Below are 26,717 nucleotides of genomic sequence, written 5' to 3'. Positions count from 1 at the left end.
TCCGCTAGGTATTCCTTAGAGTATTTGGAGTCGGACTGGAGGTCTAAGTCCAAAGCGTGGCCCATGTCCTGGACAAAGCGAGTGAAGGATGGGCGAGATGTTCCCGAGGCCCCGTGCGGGGTCGGTGAAGGAGACCTCCGTCGGGTGGAGAAGGATGGGGAGGCTTCCCTCGAATATCGAGGTTCCTGCTCCGATCCACACTCCGAGACCGGGGAAGTACTGTGAAAGTGTTCCGGGGTCGTAGATCTCTGACGTCTCAAGGAGCCCCTCGGAGACGATGTCGGGGTTCGAGGTGCCGATCGGTGTCGAATCGGTGACCTCGACCCGGACTCCCTCGGTGAAGACCTACAACCTCGGGTCGGAGTCCCGGTCCGAGGGGGAGTTCGGAGGATGCGCGGGTTGGAGAGTGATAACTCAGCCACCCTTAGCGGTCCCGTACGAGGTGTAGGTGAACGGCCTCGTAGAGTGGGGGAACCCCGGGCCTTCTTGGAGGTACGGCGGTTCGAGGTTTCTGTTGTTTTAGCACAACGTTTTGCACCGCGGCGGTCTGTGGAGGGAGAGCGCCTCGGGTGCCTCGGTGAGGAGTCTGAGGAGGATGGAATGCGGTGAAGCTTGCGCGCTTTTCTTCGAGGTGGCTCGACGCGAGGCTCAGGCTGGTCTGGCACATGCGGGGTCGAGGTCGAGGCCGGTTGCAAATGGGCCATTGCAGCGGACAGCTCCGACGAGATCATCGCTCGGAGTAGGTCCTGGAAAACAGGCACAGACAGCATCGAGGGCATGTCCACTGCCTCGGTGCACTCCACCGGGGGCGACCTCGTATCAGAGTATTCCTGTGTGGTGGAGGCACGGCCCGAAGGCTTGGAGGGCTTCGCCGGGGCTGTAAGCATGGGACTTCCGCCATGCGTCGCTAGTGTCCCCGAGGCCAGTTTCTTTGCTGGTATAGAACCTGAAGAGGGAAGAGGGGACTTACCCGGAGCCGAGGTTTTCTGTTGTCCCGAGGACTTCGGGTTCGAGTCTCGAGGTATTCGGGGCCGAGGTCATGGCCGGGGCCGATCTCGAGGCCGAGGTAGAGGGTTGGTCCGGGGCGAAAAGATTCGCCATGCGGGCTTTCCTTCGACGGAGGGCCCGGTTCTGGAAAGTAGCGCACTGGGGGCAGGAGTCGGTTGGATGAGCGGCCCCCAGGCAGAGGATGCACCGGCGATGCAGGTCTGTGATGGAAAGAAGCCGCTCGCACCGGGAGCACTTTTTAAAGCCGGTCAAAGGCCGGGACATAGAATCGAAACTGGCCGCGGCTCGAATAGCCACGCGGCCACGGGGACCCGGAAGTCTCCGGGTCGGTGAAAAACGAAGCAGGAACAGTTGAAACAAGAGAAAAACTCGCGCACAGCGACTAAATCGAGAAAAAACAAGAAAAAATTTCGGTGCTAGAAGGCAGTTGGGGCAGAGCCTGAAAAAACATGACTTCTAGGCTCAGCGGAAAATTTTGAACTGGAGACCACGAGGGGATGCGCCCCCTAGTGGAGCAGGAAGGCACGCATGCGTGGAGCAGCAGAGCAAACTTAAATCTTCAATCAAGTTTGCTTGAAAATGCTTCCGCATCGGGGCTCCGTAGATGACGTCACCCACATGTGAGAACATCATGCCTGCTTGTCCTGGGATAAACTGTTTTATTTTACTTTTGTGATTATGATAAACATACCGAGGGCCTCAAAATAGTACCTGGCGGGCCGCATGTGGCCCCCGGGCCGCGTGTTTGAGATCACTGACATAAAAGGACACACCTTAGATATTATAACATCCAACCTCCCCACCCCCATCCACCTCATGGATACAGAATGGACTGCTGGTCAGATTACTACATATTATCCTTCAGTCTTACCCTGTACATGGGAAAATACATCTACTAAGAATACCAATTTTAAAAACCCATTAACAAGAGGCAGGATAAACACAAACCAATTGTGGAATAAAGCCTCTGAATTAAACATGAATTAAACACGTCTTCGAACAATGCTTACTAATTGGAACAATACAATTGAACAAACGCTAGAAGCAATGGTCCCACTATGCCACCGCAACACAAGAACTAACAAGCCTCGCCTTGGTTTACTAAAAACCTAATAGCTGAAAAACAATTTTGCTGAAGACTTGAGAGACAATAGCAAAAAAAAGCAACGTACCAGTACACAAAACATCCTGGAGGGTTACAAATTCAATATCACTGAAGCCCAACAAAATCCACTATGCTTGCAAAATAGAAAATAAAAATTTTGATATCAAAAACTATTTCACCTAATGCACACCATGCATTAGGTGAAATTAGGTCTATCTGACATTAATTCCCAGCCAAATGCCCAAATACTAGCTGACAACTTCTTAAACAAGATCAAAAATGTACAAACTGAGGTTGATAAGACAATAGTCACTGTAACACCAGAATACACACTACACCTAAGGACAACAGACCCCTGTACAGCTGACTGAATTTGGAATACCTTCAAGCCTCTAACATCTGAGACAGCCTCCCAGCTAAAATACACCCCCCCAAAAAAAAACACAAAACCAAAACAAAACAAAAAACTATCCACTTGCAGCAGCATCCTTGACAAATGCCTCATTTGTTTATTAGTAGACGTCCCAGATCACATCATATCCTGGCTGACTAAACTCCTATATAACCTACTACAGTATGGTCAACTACCACCTCAAATAGGTCATATTACCCTTACCCCTATTTTCAAGACCCAAAATACAGATCTCTCAAATCCTTCATATTACAGACCCATCGTCGGCATCCCTATACTTACTAAACCTATAGACGTGCATGTCTGCAAACAACTCTCAATTTATACCGAAAAAAATCTCCTGCCTCCATCCATCACAGTACAGGTTTTGTTCACAACATAGCACAAAACTTATTCTATTAACCTTAACCATCAAAATCAAACAAACCTTAAGCATGGGACACCAGGCAGTTCTACTCCAATTTGATATATCAGCCACCTTTGACTCTGTTAACCACCACCTACTTTTAACCAAACAAAATGAAATAGGTATTGAGGGCACTACTCTAAGCTGGTTCAAAGATTTCTTATAGAATAGGAAATACCTTGGCTGGAAAACATAGAAACATGATGGCAGATAAGGAAAAATTATGTTCTTACCTGTTAATTTTCTTTCCTTTAGAAGCAGCAGGTGGTCTATGCTAAGGAAAGGTCAAATAGCACATCTGCAGTAGTTATCTTTTCCTCTCTCTAAGAGATCCCATGTGCCTATCTCATGCCTTCCTAAATTCAGACACAGTCTGTCTCCACTACTTCCTCCACCCTTTCTGTAAAAAAAAGAATTTCCTTAGATTACTCCCGAGTCTATCACCTTGTAACTTCATCCTATGCCCTCTCATTCCAGAGCTTTCTTTCAAATGAAAGAGACTCATGTGCATTTACGCCACATAGGTATTTAAATGTCTCTATCATATCTCCCTTCTCCCGCCTTTCCTCCAAAGTATGCAGATTGAGATCTTTGAGTCTATCCCGATACGCCTTATGACGAAGACCACACACCATTTTAGTAGCCTTCCTCTGGATCGACTTCATCCTTTTTATATCTTTTTGAAGGTGCGGCCTCCAGAATTGAACACAATATTCTAAAAGAGGTCTTACCAGAGTCTTATACAGGGGCATCAATACCTCCTTTTTCCTACTGGCCATACCTCCTCCTATGCACCCTAGCATCCTTCATGCTTTCATCGTCACTTTTTCAACCTGTTTGGCCAACAAATCCCACTCTTCTGTCGTGCTGGAAAGTATTCTGTGGCATCCCTCGAGGATTGCCACTCTCCCCCAATACTATACATCCTCTTCATGAGTTCCTTGGGTCAGATTAATTTCAAACAATAAATGCTTACTATCTTATGCAGAATCAGATGGCCTCCTCCTGCTCATCCCAATCAAACTCAACGCAAATGTTGCCTCAAAAAATGTCCAATGGCATAGACAGAATACATACCTGGGCTACAATCAATAAACTCAAACTAAACACAACAAAAAACAAAGTCCTATGGTTCACAACACCTTGCAAACAGTCCCTAATAACAGTTACACTATCCTCAGGGACCTCTCTAAATATAGACAAAACCTCTAAGGTCCTCTGAGTTATACTTGACTCTACCCTATCTTATGAACTCCAAATCTCCAACCTATGGAGAAAAAAAACCCTTCTACACCATGAGACAATTAAGACTAACCAGATCATTCTCCCATGGTCATCACATTACCATATTGACACAGATGCTTGTGCTATCCCAACTAGGCTACTGTAACTTTCTCAGTGCTGTCAATAATTCTACCCTCATGCACAAACTACAACTGATACAAAATACAGCAATAAGACTAACATTCAAACAGAAAAAAATATAGTTCCATTTCTCCTTACTACAGTAGACTGCACTGACTACCTATTAATGCTTGCATCACCTTCAAACTATCATGTGTAATGTTCCACATCCTATGTGCGAACTCAGCAGAGTCACTTATAAACCTTTTCATCAACTTCTGGTCAATATCAGCCAGAAAACTTAAATAATTTCAACTGATCCTACCCTCTCCCAAAGGTATAAAATACAAACACATATTTAACTCACTACTCACCCCTCTTCAGCACCAAGACCTGGAATAATTTAACTACCCCAGATTTCGAAAGAAAATGAAGACCTTCCTTTTTGAGAACATATACTCCATCGATACTTAACAAGTATGCTCTTCCACAGCATTTCACCCATCCAGAGACCACAAAAGCTCCCTCTCCAATCTACTTGTATCTAACTCAACTGTATTGTACTTGAAACTGCTGTACTGTAATTCTAATGACGGCTCAATGCTTCCTCTGTTCAATGATTACTACATCTCCTACATCTGGTAACTACCTCATAGTATACTGCTTGTTGCAGGTTTCCAGGTCTCGCTGTGTCATGACAAGATGCAGCAAGACCCAGAAACTTGCAACAAGCTCAATGCAAGCTGCAGAAACCCTGAGAAAGCATCATAGTATACTGCTTACTTTATATTTCATTGTTTAAACTGCTAAACATAATGTAAACTTCTTGATTTTTAAGCCTCCTTGAACCTAGCTAGGCATAGACCGACCTAGAAATTGATGATTAGATTATGGCATTCTATATGAATTGAGCCAAAAAAAGAGAGACCGATTACCTTATACTGTATTTCCAACTTTGCATCAATAGAAGCAGCCAGGTTATGGAAATCAAGAGTAAGGTCAACCATTAGCTGATGAAGGTTCTTCCTTGGACTTGAGTACTTTTGTGGTTAGCACATTGAGGAAAAATTCTATAACTATGCGCCTATATAGAGATGCCTAGAGGGTGCCCGATTCATGAATGTTTTATTGAGAAAAGTAGGCATCTACTTTCCATTATAGAATACAAACAGAACTGGGTATACACACACACATATATATATATATACAAGCATTTAAAACCAGCCATACTGCTGGTATGTGTGCACCTATTTAAGCTAAGCACTCTGTCCAGATGTCACCTATGTGTACATGCCCACCTACAGACTCCATGCTATCAGAAAGAGACACGTAATTATAGAACAGTGTTTGGGTGGTGGAATAACATGAGATTTTGTGCAAGCAAAACCCTTTTCTGCAGAGGTACTCAAAAAATTGTGCAAAGACAAGAACATAAGACTAGCCTTACTAGGACAGACAAATGGTCCATCAATCCCAGTAGCCCGTTTTCATGGTGGCCAATCCAGGTCACTAGTACCTGGCCAAAACCTAAGGAGTAGCAGCAACATTCCATTATCTCAGAGTATGCAAGATTCCTGAACTCCAAAGAGTAGCAACATTCCAAGCTACCGATCCAGGGCAAGCAGTGGCTTCCCCCATGTCTCTCTCAATAACAGACTATGGACTTTTCCTCCAGGAACTTGTCCAAACCTTTCTAAAAACCAGCTATGCTATCCGCTCTTACCACAACCTCTGGCAATGCGTTCCAGAGCTTAACTATTCTCTGAGTGAAAAAATATTCCCTCCTATTGGTTTTCAAAGTATTCTCTGTCATTTCTAACTGCATGTTTCCATCCACCCTAGCTTTGTGTGTTGACCCCTCGCCAGTGTTACAGACAACAAGCTGGTCAGAGATGTTTTAGAAAAGGTTCTCATAAATTGCCATCATGCATACTAATGCCAGAGGATTTCTTCTGTAAGTAAAGTGACAAAGTAATGTATTTTCAGTCTTAACTACTTGTCAAAGAGCAGTTCAACATGGCTGAACAAATGTCAGCTGCTGCTTTAATCAAGCCATTACTTTCCTACACAGTGTTTGAACTGTGTTCCAGGAACTGAGCTTCTGGTACACTTCTGCCCTCCTGCTGGGTTCCACAGAGAGTTAACTCACTATGCACAGCTCTCCTGCAGGGCCTCCACAGGGGGTGAAAAGTTTATTGCATGTAATAGGGAAAATAGTGCACAACAGAGATTTTGTATACTTGTTAGCATTTCAATTTGGTGTAATAGTTTTTAAATGGAAGTACTTACCCCCTGTGCAAGTAAACAGCTAATGTTTAGCTGATTAAACTGCAATGTTGCTCTGTTTATAAAGAATTTATCACTTACAGCAATAGAATTTTTTTGCAATAGATGTGAAGCAGGCAGATACCTATTTCCTGGTTTAAGATCTTTTGCGGTATTTCTTTCAGAAAAACTATAATTTAGACAACTACGTATGGTGCAGTGAATTAACTTTACATCAGAAACGGTAAATTAAATGTCATTTCTTACCTCAGAGTTTACACAAACTCATTTGTCAACTGCTTGTACAAAGGTCCTCTTAAACGTGAAGGGTTCTTGGAGCACAACTGAAACATTAAAGAGAGAAAGGAGATCATTAAATCCACTGCACAGATCACCAGTCTTCTGCCAACACTTCATACATAATATATCAGTCTTCCATTTTCAAAGTCACCACAATGAGGTACAGCTTTCCCCTCCCCCCACATCCACCCTCCATTATCTCAGGCACAAGCTTACAGCTTCATTTACACACATTAACATGTTAATGCCCACTAATGTACATTTATAGATGTTAAATAAAACCACCCCATTATTCTCAATGGAGCCTATGTACTTTGAATGTGCAATAACATGCGTTAACACAGGTTCGTAAATGGGACACATTTTCCAAACTGCCTACCAAATACATTCTTTCCTTGGTTTTATCAGTGATGTAGCTACCTTGGTTGCCACCCAGGGCGGAGCACCCTCCCTTCTCCAGATGCATCACCCTCAACCCAAGCAGTAAGGGAGGTGAAGCGAGCAGTCAAAGAGCCGCCCCCTCTGATGTCAACTTCCTGTTCCGGGGCAGAGGATCAGCAGAGCAGACAGCTGCAAGCTGTGGCCACCCAACTCTCTGCTGCATCCTCTTGCTGCCTGCACCCATCACCCTGCCCTTGGTACACCACTGGGTTTTATTCTGAGTCATACACTGTATTCTGCTATATTCCCAAATTTGTAAAGACAGACTGAAATAAATTAGAAACCTTTTTTTAAAAAAAATATATTAAAAACTTGCAAAGGACTTCTTGCATTATTCGGCAATGGAACAATTTTTCATAAAATGTGGCACGGAAAACTGTTTATGATCCATATATAATGCAAAAGAATGCAACAGCTGTGCTAAATTGAATGTGTTACTTGATTACAGCTCATATGAGTATCTTAAAAAACAAGCTGAAATAAATCTGCAAGAATCACTTAATTCTCAGATATTTTTTCTACGTAAGGCCATGCCAAATTATTCATGTACAGCCTTTAATACCTAGGATGACCGACTATATAACACTCTGCACCTAGACAAAATTGCTACACACAATTCCATATATCTAACTGTACAAAACTTGAATTGAGTTTATTCACTCATCTATTTATTTCAATGGACTCTGTACCACCTATATATCTGCATTTGACCTTTTAACTATATGGTAAGTTATGTTAGCATCTTATCTATGTTATCAGAATGTTCCAATGTACATTCAAGGAGTGGCGCGTGACCAAGCTGGAGCGCAAAAATCTCGCTCCTGCCTTGTGCACTGCTGGCCACGAGATCTGAGGTTCTTTGCGCATGTGTACTCTTCCGGACGCTTCAAGCCACGGCAGCCACATTTAGTGTGCCGTGGCTTCACAAAGTTTGTAAGACACTGTTATAGAGGAATGGAATAGTGACTTAGAACGAACTCTCTGACATTTCTTCTCTGTCTGGTTACAGAATTTGGTTAAAGTTACTAACCATGGTCTTTAAATGTATCTTTTTATGGATGGCAAGTAATTCTTAACACTTCTAGATCTTAGGTCATATACAGCATTTCCCAAGTTGGTCCTGGAGTACCCCTTTGCCAGTCAAGTTTTCAGGATATCTACAATATGCATATGCATGAAAGGGATTTGCATACAAAGGAGGCAGAATATGCAAAGCATTCTCATTAACATAAGAACATAAGAATTGCCTCTGCTGGGTCAGACCAGTGGTCCATCGTGCCCAGCAGTCCGCTCACCCGGCAGTCCTCTTGTCAAAGACCAGCGCCCTAACTGAGACTAGCCCTACCTGTGTACATTCTGGTTCAGCAGGAACTTGTCTAACTTTGTCTTGAATCCCTGGAGGGTGTTTTCCCCTATGACAGACTCCAGAAGAGCGTTCCAGTTCTCTACCACTCTCTGGGTGAAGAAGAACTTCCTTATGTTCATACAGAATCTATCCCCTTTCAATTTTAGAGAGTGCCCTCTCGTTCTCCCTACCTTGGAGAGGGTGAACAACCTGTTCTTATCTACTAAGTCTAGTCCCTTCAGTACCTTGAATTTTTTGTTCATGTCCCCTCTCAATCTCCTCTGTTTGAGGGAGAAGAGAGGCCCAGTTTTTCTAATCTTTTGCTGTACGGCAACTCCTCCAGCTCCTTAACTATCTTAGTCGCTCTTCTCTGGACCCTTTCGAGTAGTACCATGTCCTTCTTCATGTACAGGTGATCAAGGCCACCAGCGTGCTCGACTTTAAGAATAAATGGGACATCCACGTGGGATCCCTACGAAGGTCGAGCTAAGGAACTAAGTCATATGCACTCAGATTTAATGGGGTGGGTCAGTAGAGTGGGCAGACTTGATGGGCTGTAGCCCTTTTCTGCCGTCATCTTTCTATGTTTCTACAAAGACCAGTGCTGGATGCAGTACTCCAGGTGACTGGCATGACTGGCAAGGGGGTATTCCAGGACCGACTTGGGAAACACTGATATTCAAACAAAACTGAACTACTAAACTTCTGCTCCTAAAATATTTGTAACCTATTATTAATTTAGGAGCTTAAAGTTATGTTTATACATTGAGGTTTACCATTCATTCACATACATTAATGAGCCCAATTATAAAGCTAGGCTAAGCTCCCTACTTCCCCATCCCCCCCCTCTAAATCTGCCCTTGCCACCTGTTTTGTGTGTTTCTAATTTTAAGAGGTTAGTGAAATTTTGAGAATAAAGGGGCTCTTTTACTAAAGCTTAGCAGATGCTAGTGGACATTAGTGCACGATAATAATATCTATTAGTGTGTACTAAGCTTTAGTAAAAGGGCTCCAAAGATATGCTCCTTAATTGGCCTCTGAAAATTTACTGCAGCAGAGGTCCTAATTCCTTTGACTATCAGGCCCGACGTTTTTAAGTGAAATGAGGTCTCTTGAATGGAAAGGGGAGACCTAATTTTATAAACAAATTTTCACAAGTAAATATCTTCTATAAAATTATGCCAGAAACTACATACCATATATGTACACTGTCGAGAAGGCACCTACTTTTCATGAAGTGTATATAAGCGTTCAAAGGCAAAATCTGGCTGGAGAACAGGCATAATCATTTACACACTAGTCTTTAAGCCCGTTACATTAACGGGTGCTAGAATAGATGTGTGTGTGTGTGAAAGTGTGTTTCTTTCTTTCTTTCTCTCTCCTTTGCCGCTGTCTGTCTGTCATTCTTTCTGTCTCTCTCTTTCTTCGGCTGTCCACCACCACCCCTTGCCTGCTCCCCCTGTCCAGCAATAGCCCTTCCTTGCTCCCCCTGTCCATCAATACCTGTCCAGCAGCACCCCTTCCCTGCTCCCCCTGTCCAGCAGTAGCCCTTCTACCTTCCTTTTACCTTCCCCCTGTCCAGCGGCAGCCCTTCTCCCTTCCTTTTACCTCCCCCCTGTCTAGCAGCAGGCCTTCTCCCTTCCTTTTACCTCCCCACTATCCAGTAGTACCCCTTCTCCTTTCCCTGCTCCCCCTGTCCAGCATCCGCTAGCCCGAGCAGCCTCGGGGCTTTTGCTAGGCCGGCCCACATTGCATTATCAAAGTGGGCCGGCCTAGCAAATGCCCCCACGGCTGAAAGATGAAACTGCGGCTGCTGCGTTTGCTGGTCCAGAGGTGAGAAGAGGCATCCCGGCAGCGCAGGAAGTCAGCCAGCATCGGAGATTGGGCCAGAAGGCAGGCACTGCGCATGTGCAGCACAAAAGCACACATCACGGCAGCAGGGATCACAGCATCGTAAGTGCACATGCGCGCCTAGAGTTTTATTATAGAGGATATTAGATAGTTGCACTGGAACAGAAATTTCACCCATTCTCACTGACGTTTAACCCATACCCACCTGTACTTGCTAGGGTCCATTCCATCCCCACTAATATCCACAGGCGTCAATGCTATTATTTACTTGTTCACAGCCCCTGGTTTCCTCCCAACTCCAACAGCCGCCTCTAGTTTCTTGAATGGTATTCACTATTAAACCAATATGTATTCCAATCCTCATTCTAGCGTTTTGACCACCAGTACATTCTAAGCTTCGTTCTGGAGTTACCAGAGATCTTGACTACACTCCCACAGGAATCCAACGGCATCTTCTTCCAATTCCATGGGATTCCCGCAATCCCCATTCCCATGCAGCTCTCTCATTTACACATACCATTTATAAAATAAATGCAAACATTCAACACTTCCCTTAAGCAGGTATAAATATCCATAGCATTAGTCTTGATTTCTGCTACTTCACCATTTGTATTTTATAGAGACAGACACTGATATCATAAATCTGGCACCTACCTGTCTTTCATATTATAGGTAACTCTTGATATGTAACCCACTCAGTAGACTAATGGAGCTAAATGGGACTGTTGTGCCATTTCAGCCTTATGGTGTACATATGGAGAATTTTATCTTTTTAGTTTCTAAAAGAACATGGCATAAACTGTGCATGCTGAGATTACTAAGTTTATTTGACTAACCTTCAAATAAAAACTATACTGCATTCCATAGTTCTGTCACAGATAAACTACTTTTAACTCCTTGTTAGGCTGACTGAAGAAACTAGCATGTCAATACTGAGCTGCTAACAGTTGGAGTTTTTATAACCACTGACTACTAAAATCAGGGAGACAAAATCGGACAGATTGTACTGGTACAAAAAGGGAAGGGGTGAGAACTACATATTGATATAGAACAGAGTAGTACAGCAGGAAGGAACCCGTCTGAATTTTTGGGAATGGAAAAAGAATTGATTAAAGGTTGAATGTGTCTTTAAATAGGAATATTTTTAATTTGGTTTTGAAACGATCTAAAATGATTTCTTCCCGTAGTTCTGTGAGCATTGAATGCCATAGCGTAGGGGCGGTGACCAAAAATATGGTAAAACGGGTCGTGCAAATGTGACGCATCGATGGAATAGACAGCAGATATTGGGTATTAGATCTTAATGTTCTGGAAGGGGCATATGTGATTATGAGTCTTAAGAAATTCTGGAAAGTTTATGGCTCTTGTTTTGAACGTCAACAGTAGTAATTCTATGGGATTTTGGGAGCCAGTGGGCCTTGATTAGAAGTGGTGTCAAATGGTCAAATTTTCTCACATTTTTTATAAGTTTTATTGCTGTGTTTTGAATCATTTGCAGGCACCCAAGTTCTTTTTGGATGATTCCTTTGTAAAGCGAGTTTGCAATATTCTAACCTGGATATGACCAGAGAATGAACCAGGATGTTTAAGGTCTCAAGAACTTTGGAGAGATGCATGCTCAAGGCAGGCAGAAGCCGGAAGATCTTCTAGGCACCGACACGATCTGTGCCTGTGTGCCGGTGCCAGACGGGGAGGGGGGTAAGTTTAAGTTGTTCGGTGGGGGGGTGCCGGTTGGAGCGAGGGGGAGCGATGCCGGTTATCGGGGGGGGGGGGGACGTATCAAAGCGAGTTTCCATTATTTTCTATGGGGAAACTTGTTTTAATAAACGAGCATTTTGGATTACGAGCATGCTCCTGGAACGGATTATGCTCGTAATCCAAGGTACCACTGTAAATAAAAGTTTTTTTCTCTCTCTGTTAAATCTTAGCGCACGTTCATGGTCTAACACCAACTCTGGCAGAATACACATTTCAAATCTGACATATTGTAATCACAAAATAGAAAATAAAATTATTTTTTCGACCTTTTGTTGTCTGGTCTTTATTCAAATCATATTGGTCCCAGGCTCTGGTTTCTCTTTGTCTTCTAATAACTCATTTGCCAGGGTCTCTTGCCCATTTGTCGTTTTTTTCTTCCTTCTCCGTGCTAACCATCCATCTTCCATCTCTGTCCTCCCCTTCTATTTCCCTTCCCACTCCAAGAGGTCTGGCATTTTTCCTTTTTCCCATCTCCATCTCCGCAGCTGCAGCGATGGACCCCACGATTCTCAGATCCACCATCTCTCCTTTTCTCAACTACCTTTTCATCTAGCATTTCTCCCTCCTTCCCTACCACCCGAGGGTCCACCATCTCTCTCTTTCTCTTTCCAACTACCCTCCTATCCATTATCTCTATCCCCCTCCCCCCCCCCCCCCCGCCATACCATCCCTGGTGTCCAACTACTCTCTCTTTTTGTTCCTTCCTTTCATCCATCCCATTGTCCACTATCTCTCTCCCTCTCCTCTATTTTTAGACCCATTATTTCTTCCTCTCCCCACCCCCTCTAGTCCTTGCAGGGACGGGATGGAGATAGATCTTGCGGAGATAGGGACAAATTTGTTCCCGTGTCATTCCCTATTAAAACGCAGCTCTGTGAAGTAGACAATACCAGCAAAAGTGAGAGTGAAATTTCTCTGTACAACAGAGCTAAATTGTGACCGAATCCCAAGGAAGTGTTATTGAAAAATATGCTAAAACCATGGGTAACAAATAAATCTATGATTCATTTTCTAGTAAGAGAGGACCCATGGAAATGTGGATGACATATAGGGGTAATGACTAAAAGATAACATACTAGCAGTAGTCATGTGCATGCTATGTTGGCGAACAAAGCTCAAGCTGGGCAGACTTCGATGGTGTATACCCTGAAAATGGCTTAGGCAAATCAAGATCAAATATAAATATGCAGTTTATTACATCATACTTATGAGTTATATCTTGTTGGGCAGACTGGATGGACCGTACAGATCTTTACATGCTATAATCTATATATGCAGGTCTGTTGCTTTCTCTATAGCACTGGGAGTGTTTTAAAATTCAAAGGAATATCTGGTGGGACTGTGTTTTATTAACTCTTATGGCCATGAATCCTCTCCGTTCATACTGCTTGATCCACAGAGGTTGGTGTCCTACACTACTTTTTTGTAGCTTGGGCTTGAGAAATTTGGGAAACACTGTGCTAAAAATACCTACTGCCTGAAAGAAACCATGCGGAAAGGATTATTTAAATAAGCAATTTCACATCAAGTCAAACAGGCAGATCTACACTAATGTACACTCCTGCAAAGGACAAGTCATGTTTCACTATCGCATGTATTACACAGATGAAGATCAAGCTGAGACAGCACTGAAACGGAAAGGACCCGAGGAGATGTGGATGATTAGTGTGAAGTTCTTCCTCGCTAACACATCTGGCATCTCTTCAACACATACAGCATCACTGGACAGAGGATTTTTATTTAACTGCTCGAGGGTTGAAAGGGGGGGGGGGGGCGAGCGGGAGGGAAGGAAGGAAGGAAGCTCTGTCAGACTTTGTGATAGCAACAATTGTTTGCCAGTGCAGAAATGCACCAAAAAAGGACTGCTGTTAAAACTCATATTAAAGGTGCGTTAATCAAAATAGTGTGCGCTAAACGCTAATGCGTCCATAAATTAACATGCACGCATTAGCATTTACCACTCCAATTTGATTAGAGTGCACTAATTGGTTAGCGCACCTTAGTAAAAGAGGGGGTCAGTTTTTAATATATGCTAGCTCAGTTTACAAGTTAAATCCACTTTATCATGTTCTTATTTTGTTTTATTTATAATCCGCCTTTCCCAAGGCGGCTCGCAATGTAAACATACATAATAAAAAAAACCACATAAAATAAATATAAAAACACAAACAAAAAGGAAGCGACCAGCGCTTACACAAATGCCGTAATACCCATATTTCATATTACAAAATAAATGTCTCTTCAATAACTTCTTAAAGGCGTCAAGATTACATTGCTTTCTAATGTACAAAGGTAGCTGATGCCATTCCTGGGGACCCCCAACAGCAAAACATAGTTACACGTGAGGTATTCAGTCTCAATTGAGATGGATGGCACAAACAAGTTGCCATGATGGACAGAACGCAACTTAGGGCTCCTGCATGAAAACAGAACACAAAATTAAGGATATGTTCTGGTCAAATCACCAGACAACACCAGCTCTGGAAGGAATAACTTCAGAGTAGAGAATGACACGATGGTTGTTACCCGCAGCTAGCCGTGGGTAACCCGCCAAAACGGTGACCAAAAAAAAAGGTCACCGCGAGATTGGGGACAAGGCCATTCACCGCCCCGTGGAGCGGTGAATGGTTAGCATGCGCGGTGAACAAGCATTCGATCCGGCAGCTCCCTCTCTCCTGCCGGCCATCCATCTCCCTCCCTCCTTTTCCCTTACCTTTTCTTGTTGAAACTGGCGATTTCTATAAGGCTATGAGCTGTATTACAGCTGGAGCCTTGAAGATGCGTCACGTTGCCTGCTGGAAAAATCTCCTCTGACGCAACCTCCTGGTTCCGGTTGCATCGGATGAGACTTTTCTAGCAGGCAACCCGACGCGACTTCAAGGCTTCGGCTGTAATACAGCGCATAGCCTTATACAAATTGCCAGTTTCACCACAAGAGAAGGTAAGAGGGAGGGAGGGAGAGAAATGCATGGCTGGCTGGCGGGAGGGAGCTGCTGGACCGCGTGAAGGGTGCTGGGGATGGAGAAGAGAAGACGTTGAAGACGGGGACAGGGCGGTGAAAGGAAGAGCGGAGCGAGGAAGGGGACGGCAGAGACGGGGACGGGGCAGTGAAGGGGACGGGGCGGTGAAGAGGATGGTGGTCCGGGAACGGGGCGGTGAAGAGGACAGAAATTTTCCCAGTGTCATTCTCTACTCCAGAGCTCTGCATTTGGAGGAGGCAGGCTTCTGAATTTTTTATTATTTTTTTAAAACTATGTACAAGCTGCATGCTTTAAAAATAATTTACTATGATATATGCAAAGATATGTGGTGATAGTTATAGATATGATACACAGTTAATCTGAAGGTTATATCCTCACAAAACAGCTTATTACATTACATTACATTACATTACATTAGTGATTTCTATTCCGCCATTACCTTGCGGTTCAAGGCGGATTACATTCCAACTAAAAAAACAGGAATTACATACAAATTAAAAGGAGTTGAATAAGCGATGACATTGAATTTTTTAAGGTAATAAACATTGGATAAAGAGTTACCAAAGGGAATTGGAGGTCTTTAGGAGGTAAGAATATGGTGAGATTATGGGTTTTAGATAGCATTTGATAGGTAAAAGTGTTGTTAAGAGTAAGAGGTTTTAAGAGTGGGTGTGGTTAGGACTGTTTCAGGGCTTTCTTGAAGAGTATAGTTTTTATTTGTTTTCTGAAAATCTTGTAGTCTGGGGTGGTTAACAGTAGGTTGGAGATTTGGTTATCCATTCTTGCAGCTTGAGTGGCTAGGAGGCCGTCGTATTGTTTTGACCGTTTTACTTCCTTGATCGGGGGAGGTGTGAAAGGGGAGTGCGTTTTTCTATGTCTGGTTGAGGTTGCTTGGATGAGGCGATTGTTTAGGTAGGCTGGGCTGTTTCCATTTAGGGTTTTGTATATCATGCAGTAGAATTTAAATAGTATTCTTTCTTGGATTGGTAGCCAGTGTGAGTTGATGTAGGCTTCTGTGATATGATCATGTTTCCTCAGTGAGTAGATGAGTCTCAGAGCAGTATTTTGGATTGTTTGTAGTTGCTTGGTCATCGTGGCAGGGCAGGGGAGGTAGAGGATGTTGCAGTAGTCTAGCAATCCTAGGATTAGGGATTGCACTATGAGCTGGAATTGTGATCTTTCAAAGAATTTCCGGACTTGTCTCAGGTTTCTCATTATTGCAAAGGATTTCTGTATGGTTTTATTTATTTGCAGTTGCATAGTGCAGCATCTGTCTATTGTCACTCCTAGTAGTTTTATGGTGGTTTGGATTGGGTAGTTGATTGAGTTAAGTTCTAAATTGGTTATGGTTGGGACTTTGTCATTTTCGAGGAGGATGAATTTGGTTTTATCTGGGTTGAGTTTTAGTTTGTGTTCTTTCATCCAGGTTGTAACTGTTTCTATTGTTTGGTGTATTATGTTTGTCATGGTGGTCTTTGGCTGATCATATGGTATGAGGATGGTGATGTCATCCGCATAACTATAGGTGGTAATGCCTATGTTATCCAGGTATGCCCCGAGAGAGGCAGTGTATAGGTTGAAGAGAGTAGGGGATAGTGGGGATCCCTGTGGTACGCCGCAAGGGTTTGACCAAGGATCTGATTTTTCTTTGTTTGATTTTACTCTGTAGGTTCTGGATTTTAGGAAGCCTTCAAACCAAGAATATACTGTATCTGAGATACCTATTGCATCCAAGATTTGGAGAAGGATGTTATGATCAACTAGGTCGAATGCTGCAGTTAGGTCCAGTTGTATGAGAAGCATTTTTTTTCCTGTGCTGAGGTGTTGTCTGGCTGTGTCCATAAGGGAGCCCAGGAGTGTCTCTGTGCTGAAGTTAGTTCTGAATCCTGATTGCATGGGGTGGAGTAGGTTATGGTCATCTAGATAGTTTGTGAGGAGTTTGGCTACTAGGCCTTCTGTAATTTTGACATATAGCGGTATAGAGGCAATGGGTCTGAAGTTGGATGGTTGGTCTGTTGGTCCTTTTGGGTCTTTTTGAATTGGGGTGATGATAATTTCGCTGAAGTCAGTAGGGAAAAAGCCATCTTTGAGTGTTGTTTGTATCCATTGCAGAAGTAGAGTACGGAATTTTATACTGGAGGTGGTAAGGAGATATGCTGGGCAGTGGTTGAGGTCACAGGAGGCGTGGCTGTATTTTTTGTAGAGTTTATTGAATTCGGACCATTGTATGTTGGGGAATTGAGACCATGTTCTGTCCGCTGTAGTAGATTCTTTATCCGTGGGTTGGGTTGTGATTTCGTTTAGGTGGGATGGGGTAAAGTTGGGGGTGGCTCTGGCGTTAGTGATTTTGTTCTTGAAATGGTCTGCTAGAAGGGTGGCAGAGGGGGTTGGGTTGTTGTTGGTTGTCGTGTAGGGTTTGGTGTCCGTTAGGTCTTTTAATATTTTGAATAGTTTTTTGGTATCTTGGGTTTCTGTGCCTATTAGGTTTGTGTAGTGAGTTTTTCTCTTGTCTTTTAGTAGGATTTTATATTGTTTGTTAGTTTTTTTCCAGGCGGTTTTCGTTTGATCTAGGTTTGTTTTTCTCCATTTTCTTTCTAATCTTCTGCATTGTCTTTTAAGTTGGAGCAGATCAAAATTAAGTGTGCATTAACATCTACAACAGTGGTTCTCAGCCTTTCTTATGTTGTGACGTACTTGACAGACAACGTTCACATGTGTGACACACAACACTACAATTTACAGCTGAACAAAGGAAAAAAAACAACTTAGGGGTCCTTTTACTAAGGTGCAGAAGTTGTTTTAGCATGCGCTAAACGTTAATGCGTGCTAACACGTCCATTAGATCCTATGAACGCATTTCTGCGTGCTAAATCGGCTGCGGCACCTTAGTAAAAGGACTACTACATATTTCAGTGTCTCTCAAACTGTGTGCCAAAGCACAGTGGTATGCCCAGAATAGATTCCATGTGTACCACACGAGATTCTAGAATTTTATTTTATTTTTTAAAATTCCTTTCATAAGTATACACTAGAATAGTTAAAATGAGTGTGTGTACTGTGATTGTAAATTGATTGCACACAAACTAATTCCTAATCCACCAAAGTTGTCGAAATGTTATATAAAAAAAACGTTAGAGTGGGGAATCCAATAAAACACCCAAGATGCTCAAGGATGACTCAAACAAGAAATGAATCCCACCAATAATCAGACTTTAAAATGAATAATGAATGCTATGATGAATCTAATTAAATAAATTTGTCTTTATTCAGTTTCAGAAAGTGAAGATTCCAATTCTCCATTATATCATAAGAAATGCCTTCACCGGATCAGACCTTAGGTCCATCTAGACTGGCGACCCGCACACGCGGAGGCTACGTAGATGTTCCCTGATGAAGACCTTGTTAACCCGTATCCCTCAATGTGATTTGCAAGAAGGTGTACATCCAATTTACCTTTGAATCCCAGAATGGTGGTCTACGTCACAACCTCCTCCGGGAGAGCATTCCAAGCATCCACCACACGCTGTGTGAAACAGAACTTCCTGACATTTGTCCTGGGCCTGATGCCCCTCAGTTTCAGTCCATGACCTCTTGTCCGTGTCATATTTGACAATGTGAATAACGATGTTTCTTGCTCTATTTTGTCGAATCCTTTTAGTATTTTAAAAGTCTCTATCATATCCCCTCGCAGTCTTCTCTTTTCGAGGGTGAACAAACCCAGTTTTCCGAGTCATTCCTTGTAGCTCAGATTCTCCATACCTTTTACTAGTTTCGTGAAAGGTATGGAGCATTGCACTTTTAGTGTGACATTTGTTATATTCTGAGTAAGTGGGATCAAGAGAGTAGTAGCATTGGAATAGATAAATTATGTTATCCCTGATAAAGTTAATTCTTTACCCAAAGGTGTTCTACGGAATGGGAAACAGTGGGGAGTCCTGAAGGATTCCACATATGGCTTCTCATGAATTAAACCCACTAAACAAGGGAACTTCAATTCAGTAAGGTGATATACATAGCAGCTTTCATTAATCACCTTGAAATACCACAATATATAAATGATCACTTCAAAACTTTAAATGTGCTTATTAGTGAACGCTCAGACCCTCAACTGTTGGGGTCTGCCCATCCACAGCATTCACTATCTCCTCTTCCTTAAGAGATCCCACAAGCCTGTCCCATGCTTTCTTTAACTCAGACACAGTCTTCGTCTCCATCACCTCTACCGGAAGACTGTTCCATGCATCTACCATCCTTTCTCTAAAAAAGTATTTCCTTAGATTACTCCTGAGGCTATCACCTCTTAACTTCATTGGGCATTGAGAAAGACATGGGGGAAGCCACTGCTTGCCCTTGATCGGTAGCATTGAATGTTGCTACTCTTTGGGTTTTGGCCAGGTATTAGGGACCTGGATTGGCTACCATGAGAACGGGCTACTGGGCTTGATGGACCTTTGGTCTGACCCAGTAAGGCTATTCTTACATTATATGCCCTCTCATTTCAGAGCTTCCTTTCAGATGAAAAAGATTTTCCTCACGTGCATTTGTGCTACATAGGTATTTAAACGTCTATCTCCCCTCTCCTGCCTTTCCTCCAAAGTATACAGACTGAGATCTTATGATGAAGACCATTTTAGCAGCATTCCTCTGGACTGACTCCATCCTGTTTATATCATTTTTAAGGTTTTCGTAATTATTCTAATTAAGAGACTTATTTTAGACAGGGAATGGAAAGGGGAATTCAGAGATCCTGGCTGGGAGAATTCCCACAGTATTTTACAAGAAACTTAGCCAAATGGAGAGCCTCTTATAAATATTTGTAGAACTGCACATTTATGGCTCCTCAGATCTAGCAGTACAACAAAGAAAAATGGGGAGACCCAATAATCTACAGTGAAAACAATCCACCGATGAAAACAAAAACAAAAAACTGTGGATACAGATGTTCTGGAGATAATTTATTATACACTGACATATAAAAACATGAAAATGCAATTAAAAAAGTACAATGATAAAAAATACAGTGATAAAAATCCAACCGGACCCTACACAGTCCGTGTTTCGGTGAACACGCCTTCATCAGGGGTCCAATGGTTAGCAAACTTACATATAAAGAATTGGACTGAAAACAGTCTATCGTCTTTAAACATGTGAGCAAAGAACACCGCAGACAAGCTATAGTAGCAAAAAAAATGCCAAGGCAGTAAATAAATCCTAATAAAAATAAGTCACCTGTGTGTGTCAATTTACACACATTTATTTAAAAAATTTCTTCCCCGCTTAACTCCTAAGCAGGATACAATAGAAAACACACACATTCAGGATATACGAAAACATATCAACATTTATTTACTTTATTGATTTTTCCATACCCTTCTCCCAGGGGAGCTCAGAGCGGTTTACATGAATTTATTCAGGTACTTAAGCATTTTTCCCCGTCAGTCCTGGTGGGCTCACAATCTAATGTACCTGGGGCAATGGGGGATTAAGTGACTTACCCAGGGTCACAAGGAGCAGCATGCATGGGTTTGAACTCACAACCCCACCAGGGTGCTGAGGCTGTAGTTTTAACCACTGAATATGCTTCCCATCCTAGTCTTCACATATAATAAATAAAACTAGCATAATGCTTCGACACATAATCACTAAAACCAGCATAACATTCATAAAAATGCTCAGCCATAAAATAGCTGCTATTTCTAAAATAAAAGCCTAAATCTTAAATGCTAATTTGAACTCTTATATAACTGAAACTTAAGACAGTGAAGTCTATGGTAGGAACCCCAACTAACATTCAGTCGTTATGTGTAAAGCTTAGGACGACCTTCATGTCACTCTGAAGGAGTTCATTTCCTTTCAACTGTTCTCACCACCATATCTCTTTAGCTTGATTTTCCACTTACACCTACACTGACAGATTGTAAATGCTACCACATAGAAATTTCAAAGAAGAAATCTGTTGGAACATAATGATCACAAAGCACAAACTTTTACACAGTAAAGAAAATCACAATGCTGAGATTTTTTACCTTTAAATGCATCATTAAATCTTTTAAATTTAAAAACAGCAAACGTATATTATGTAGGTATATTTTCTTTATGATTGATTTTGTAAGTTCTAAACAAGGTTACACCCTTCAAATGCTTCTTTATTCATTTTTATAACTTACATAAAGTGCATCAAAAAGTAGTATCATTTTAACATAAATATATCACTTGAAATTCTACAATTCTTCATATTAAATAGATTAACCCTTTCCCTCCCACTTCTTCAATATCTCATAACACATATACCATATATACAAGGCTACACCCAATGAATAAGAATAATGAATGATGAAAAGAAGCAGAGCAAAACACAAAGATGATTCCTTTTTCTGGACTAATGTTTTACATTTTTTGACTAGCTTTTGAAGGCAATGCGCTTTTTAGGTCAGATGAGCAGAAGGTGACAATATCAGAACATATAGGAGAAACAAGGATTTTGATGAAATTTTGGAAATGGCCTAAAACATTTTAATTAGAATTGCTCATTATAATTGACAAAGGGTAGCTGTACAGACTTTTGGTACTTAAGAAAAGTGTGTGGTGAGTGCTGCCTTGTTACAATGCTGTTGAAATATGGATATTTCACACTCTACAGCTTTTAAGGCACTTGAAGGGTAATTTTATGAAGCTCCCCCCAAGTCTGAAGCTGATTTTATAGGCAGACAGAGGCTTTTTAGATACATTATTGAAACAAAGAAACCAGGAAATAATTAATACAAACTGACCAAATAGAAAATAATCATCTGTTCTAATCCATGTCATTGGGGAGAACAAGACAAAATAGCAAAAATCAAAAGAAAAAAAATTCCTTCTTACAAAGGGGTCCCTTTACTAAGGCAGGTGAGCCGTTTTAGTGCGCGCTAAACGCTAATGCATCCATTATATCCTATAGACGCATCAGCATTTGGATTGCACTAATATTTAGTGTGCACTAAAACGGGTAGCGCGTCTTAGTGAAAGGACCCCAAAATGTGCTCTCGCGTAACTGTTACGACTAGCTGCAATACCTCACCTAGTTCCCCATCCAGTTTCCATTCACTTAGGGTTACCCTATGGCTACAGATAAAGGAAGGCAGATAGAGGCATCCAAGTTTTATTTCCACTGAAAGCAATGGCAGTAAAACCTGGATCTCTCAATACGTCCTCCTTTTTCTGGAGCCATATGGTAACCCTACATCTGCTATTTAAAATAAATTTTTCTAGGTGACAAGGATCAAGAAAAAAATAAGTAGCAACATAGTAGGAGACTAAATATTAACACAGAAACATAGAAACATAGAAATTGATGGCAGATAAGGCCATGGCCCATCCAGTCTGCCCACCCTACTGACCCTCCCCTGCCTTTACTTTGCGAATAGATCTCACGTGTCGATCCCATTTGGCCTTAAAATCAGGCACGCTGCTGGCCTCAATCACCTGAAGTGGAAGACTATTCCAGCGATCAACCACCCTTTCGGTGAAAAAGAATTTCCTGGTGTCACCACGCAGTTTCCCGTCTCTGATTTTCCACGGATGTCCTCTTGTTGCCGTGGGACCCTTGAAAAAGAAGATATCCTCCTCTGCATCGATGCGGCCCGTGAGATACTTGAACGTCTCGATCATGTCTCCCCTCTCTCTGCGCTCCTCGAGCGAGTATAGCTGTAATTTATCTAACCGTTCTTCGTACAGGAGATCCTTCAGTCCCGAGACCATCCGGGTGGCCATTCTCTGGACCGACTCCAGCCTCAGCACATCCTTACGGTAATGCGGCCTCCAGAATTGCACACAGTATTCCAGGTGGGGTCTCACCATGGATCTATACAGAGGCATAATGACTTCAGGCTTACGGCTGACGAAACCCCTGCGTATGCAACCTATGATTTGTCTTGCCTTGGAAGAAGCTTGCTCCACTTGATTGGCAGCCTTCATGTCCTCACTGACGATCACCCCTAAGTCCCGTTCTGCTACCGTTCTTGTTAGGATCTCGCCATTAAGGGTATAAGTCCTGCATGGATTTTGGGTACCCAGGTGCATAACTTTGCATTTTTTGGCACTGAAGCTGAGCTGCCATGTCTTATACCAGGTCTCTAGTAAGAGTAGATCGTGCATCATATTGTCGGGCATTGAATTTTTTTCTATTGTACTTTTGCCCACTACATTGCTTAGTTTGGCGTCATCGGCAAATAATGTTATCTTACCTCGGAGCCCTTCTGCCAAGTCCCTTATAAAGATATTGAATAGTATCGGGCCTAAGACAGAGCCCTGGGGCACCCCGCTGATCACCTCCGCCATTGCAGAGGGGGTACCGTTCACCATCACCCTTTGAACCCTACCTCCAAGCCAGTTCCCATCCCACTTCGTCAATGTGTCGCCCAATCCTATGAAACTCATCTTGCTTAGCAACCTGCGATGAGGTACGCTATCGAATGCCTTGCTAAAGTCCAGGTATACGATGTCCAGGGACTCTCCAACATCTAACTTCCCCGTCACCCAGTCAAACAAGCTGATCAGGTTGGATTGGCAGGATCTCCCCTTAGTAAATCCATGTTGACGGGGATCCCGTAGGTTCTCTTCATTCAGGATCGTATCTAATTGGTGTTTGATAAGAGTTTCCATTAGTTTGCTCACTATTGATGTGAGACTCACTGGTCTGTAGTTTGCTGCTTCTGTCTTGGAGCCTTTCTTGTGGAGTGGAATGACGTTAGCCTTCTTCCAGTCCAACGGGACACTATCTGAACTAAGGGAGAGGTTGAAGAGTGCTGACAGCGGCTCCGCCAAGACATCACTTAACTCCCTGAGCACCCTGGGGTGCAGGTTGTCCGGTCCCATTGCCTTGTAAACCTTGAGCTTTGACAGCTCTACGTGGACACTGTTGGGCGTGATTTTGAAATCGCTAAATGGGTCTACTGAGTCAGCCCTTGTCTGTAGCTGAGGTCCATGCCCCGGCGCTTCTCGGGTGAAGACAGAGCAGAAGTATTCATTTAACAGTTGGGAATTTGAAGGAACATGAAGTATCCAGTGCCAAAGCTGTGGTTTCAACTGCAAACATCTGGGTAATTCTTGAAACATCAGGGAAATCTTGTATTCTCTGTCCACAATAAAAGATTTATCCATAACTTTAAAGTAAAATTTCAGAGCTACTACTTTTATCTTGCTTGGAGCCAAATGAAACGAACAGGATTGCTCTAGATAGGATAGATACTAGGGATCAGTTTGCTATTAGTAATATCAAACTGATCCCTTGTCAACTACATCTAAAATGCCCTCTTGATCATTCTTAAACACGGATGAGGGTAACTAATAACAAATTGCATAAGAAATAACATTAGACCTGGGTAAAGACAGTAACTCCCCAAAATAATTTCTCAACAATACAGTATACCAGGGTAAACAAAAAAAGCTAATGCGGTTAATGGAAAGTTCAAAAGTTGCATTCCCTTTTAACCAATTTTCATAGAAACATGATGACAGATAAAGGCCAAATGGCCCATACAGTTTGCCCATCCGGAGATTCCACATGACTATCCTAGGTTTTCTTGAAATCATACAGAGTCTCTGTCTACATCAACCCTACCAGGAGACTGTCCCGTGCATCTACCACCCTTTCTGTAAAAAAGTACTGTATTTTTCGCTCCATAAGACATGCTTTTCCCCCCCCCGAAAGTGGGTGGAAGAAGGGTGCTTCCTATGGAGTGAATACCCAACCCCCCCTCCCCGCCCATTACCTTATTTAGATCGGTGCCCGCCCCTCGCCGCCGCTGCAGCCAACTGGTGGCTCGCTACAAGTAGAGGAAGGGAAAGGCAAGGCGGGTGCAGCGCTTGCACGCCGCCAGCCCAGAAGCCATACCCCCAACGTCAATTCTGATGTCGGACAGAAGGTCCAGGCCAGCCTTGTTTTCCTCTTCTAAATCTAGGGTGCGTCTTATGGAGCGAAAAATATGGTATTTCCTTAGATTACTCCTGAGCCCATCACCTCAACTTCATCCTATGCCCTCTCATTCCAGAGCTTCCTTTCAAATGAAAGAGACTTGACTCATGCACATTTATATCGCATAGATATTTAAACGTCTCTACTATATCTCCCTTCTCCCACCTCTCCACCAAAGTATGCAAATTGAGATCTTTAAGTCTGTCCCAATATGCCTTATGATGAAGACCACGCACCATTTTAGTAGCCTTCCTCTGGACCGACTCCATCCTTTTAATATTTTTTTTGAAGGTGCAGCCTCTAAAAAATGTACACAATACTCTAAATGAGGTCTCACCAGAGTCTTATACAGGGGCATCAATACCCTCTTTTTCCTACTGGCCATACCTCTCCCTATGCACCCTAGCATCTTTCTAGCTTTCGCCGTCACCTTTTCAACCTGTTTGGCCACACCCAAGTCCCGCTCTTCTTAAGTCATGCACTTAAGTTCTTCACCCCCCTAAACTGTACCGTTTCCTCAAGTTTTTGCAACCCAAATGTATGACCTTGCATGTCTTAGAATTAAATTTTAGCTGCTAAATTTCAGATCATTCTTCAAGCTTCACCAGATCTTTCTTCATGTTATTCACACCATCCTGGGTGGCTCTCTATGCAGATTTTGGTATTATCCATAAAGAGGCAAATCTTACCCAACAACCCTGATCTTTTGTAGTTTATGAAAGCTAACTTCTTATCTCTTACCTTCTCAGCTACTACTTTTGAGAACCAAAGGTGTCTTTTTTTTTTCTTCTTTTACTTACTTGCCTCACAAAAAGGTTTATCGCTCTTACAATTACTCCTTTCAGTTTTGCCCACTGCATTTCCATTCCTTCCAGACGTTCCCATCCAGACAACAATTCCTTGACGTAATCCCCCATCTGAACAAAGTTAAGTTTTTTTAAGTCTCAAACCTTTGCTTTTGAATGAGCTCTCTCTATACCCATCTTAATATTAAACCGTACTACTGATGCCAGGGTGATCACTCATTATAACATCAGAAACACTTTCCCCGTTTGTATGCACTAAGTCTAGTATGGCCCCTTCCTGTGTGGGTTCCATTTCCACAGCTTCAATCTTCCTGTGTACCACCAGAATATCTTTTGATTCCCAAGACCCCACTAAATTGTAATACTGAAACCTGGGATACCTGTGTTTTGGTTTTCACTTCAACATGACTCATTCTCTGCTCCAAGTTTTTCAATTTATCCATAGTGAAAGAGAAAAATGGACAGAATTGGGTTACTGTGTTTTCAATCAGATCCCTCTGTCCTGGTAATAATATGCACCTTGCCCGCCCCAATGCCCTCAGATAATGTCACGTATGGTACAGACTTGGGTATCACAAGACCCAATACAACTGGAGAACTAGTTGATGCCAGTGGACCATGACCTTGAACAGCCTGAGAAGAAAAAACATCTAGGAAAAACACTTCTCCATGGCTTAAATAGGAAGCTCAGAAGGGGATAATCCACTCCCTGAACTAATCAAGGACTCCAACTTGGCCAACAG

The 26,717-nt window shown here is 42.6% G+C and overlaps 1 protein-coding gene across 2 annotated transcripts in view; it reads right to left on the bottom strand.

Moving 5' to 3' along the window:
* The window catches only part of TLN2 (talin 2), a 572,423-nt gene that overhangs the window by 410,643 nt on the left and 135,063 nt on the right, over positions 1–26,717 (bottom strand). For both annotated transcript variants that reach the window (XM_033920311.1, XM_033920312.1), the window contains one exon: positions 6,808–6,884. The gene's annotated coding sequence lies outside the window, so the exon portion shown is untranslated. The remainder of the gene's footprint in view (positions 1–6,807; positions 6,885–26,717) is intronic.

This window comes from Geotrypetes seraphini, chromosome 14 (genome assembly GCF_902459505.1).
Source record: "Geotrypetes seraphini chromosome 14, aGeoSer1.1, whole genome shotgun sequence".
NCBI lineage: Eukaryota > Metazoa > Chordata > Amphibia > Gymnophiona > Dermophiidae > Geotrypetes > Geotrypetes seraphini.
Note: the sequence above shows the minus strand (reverse complement) of the source record. Positions and strands in the feature narration are given on the sequence as shown.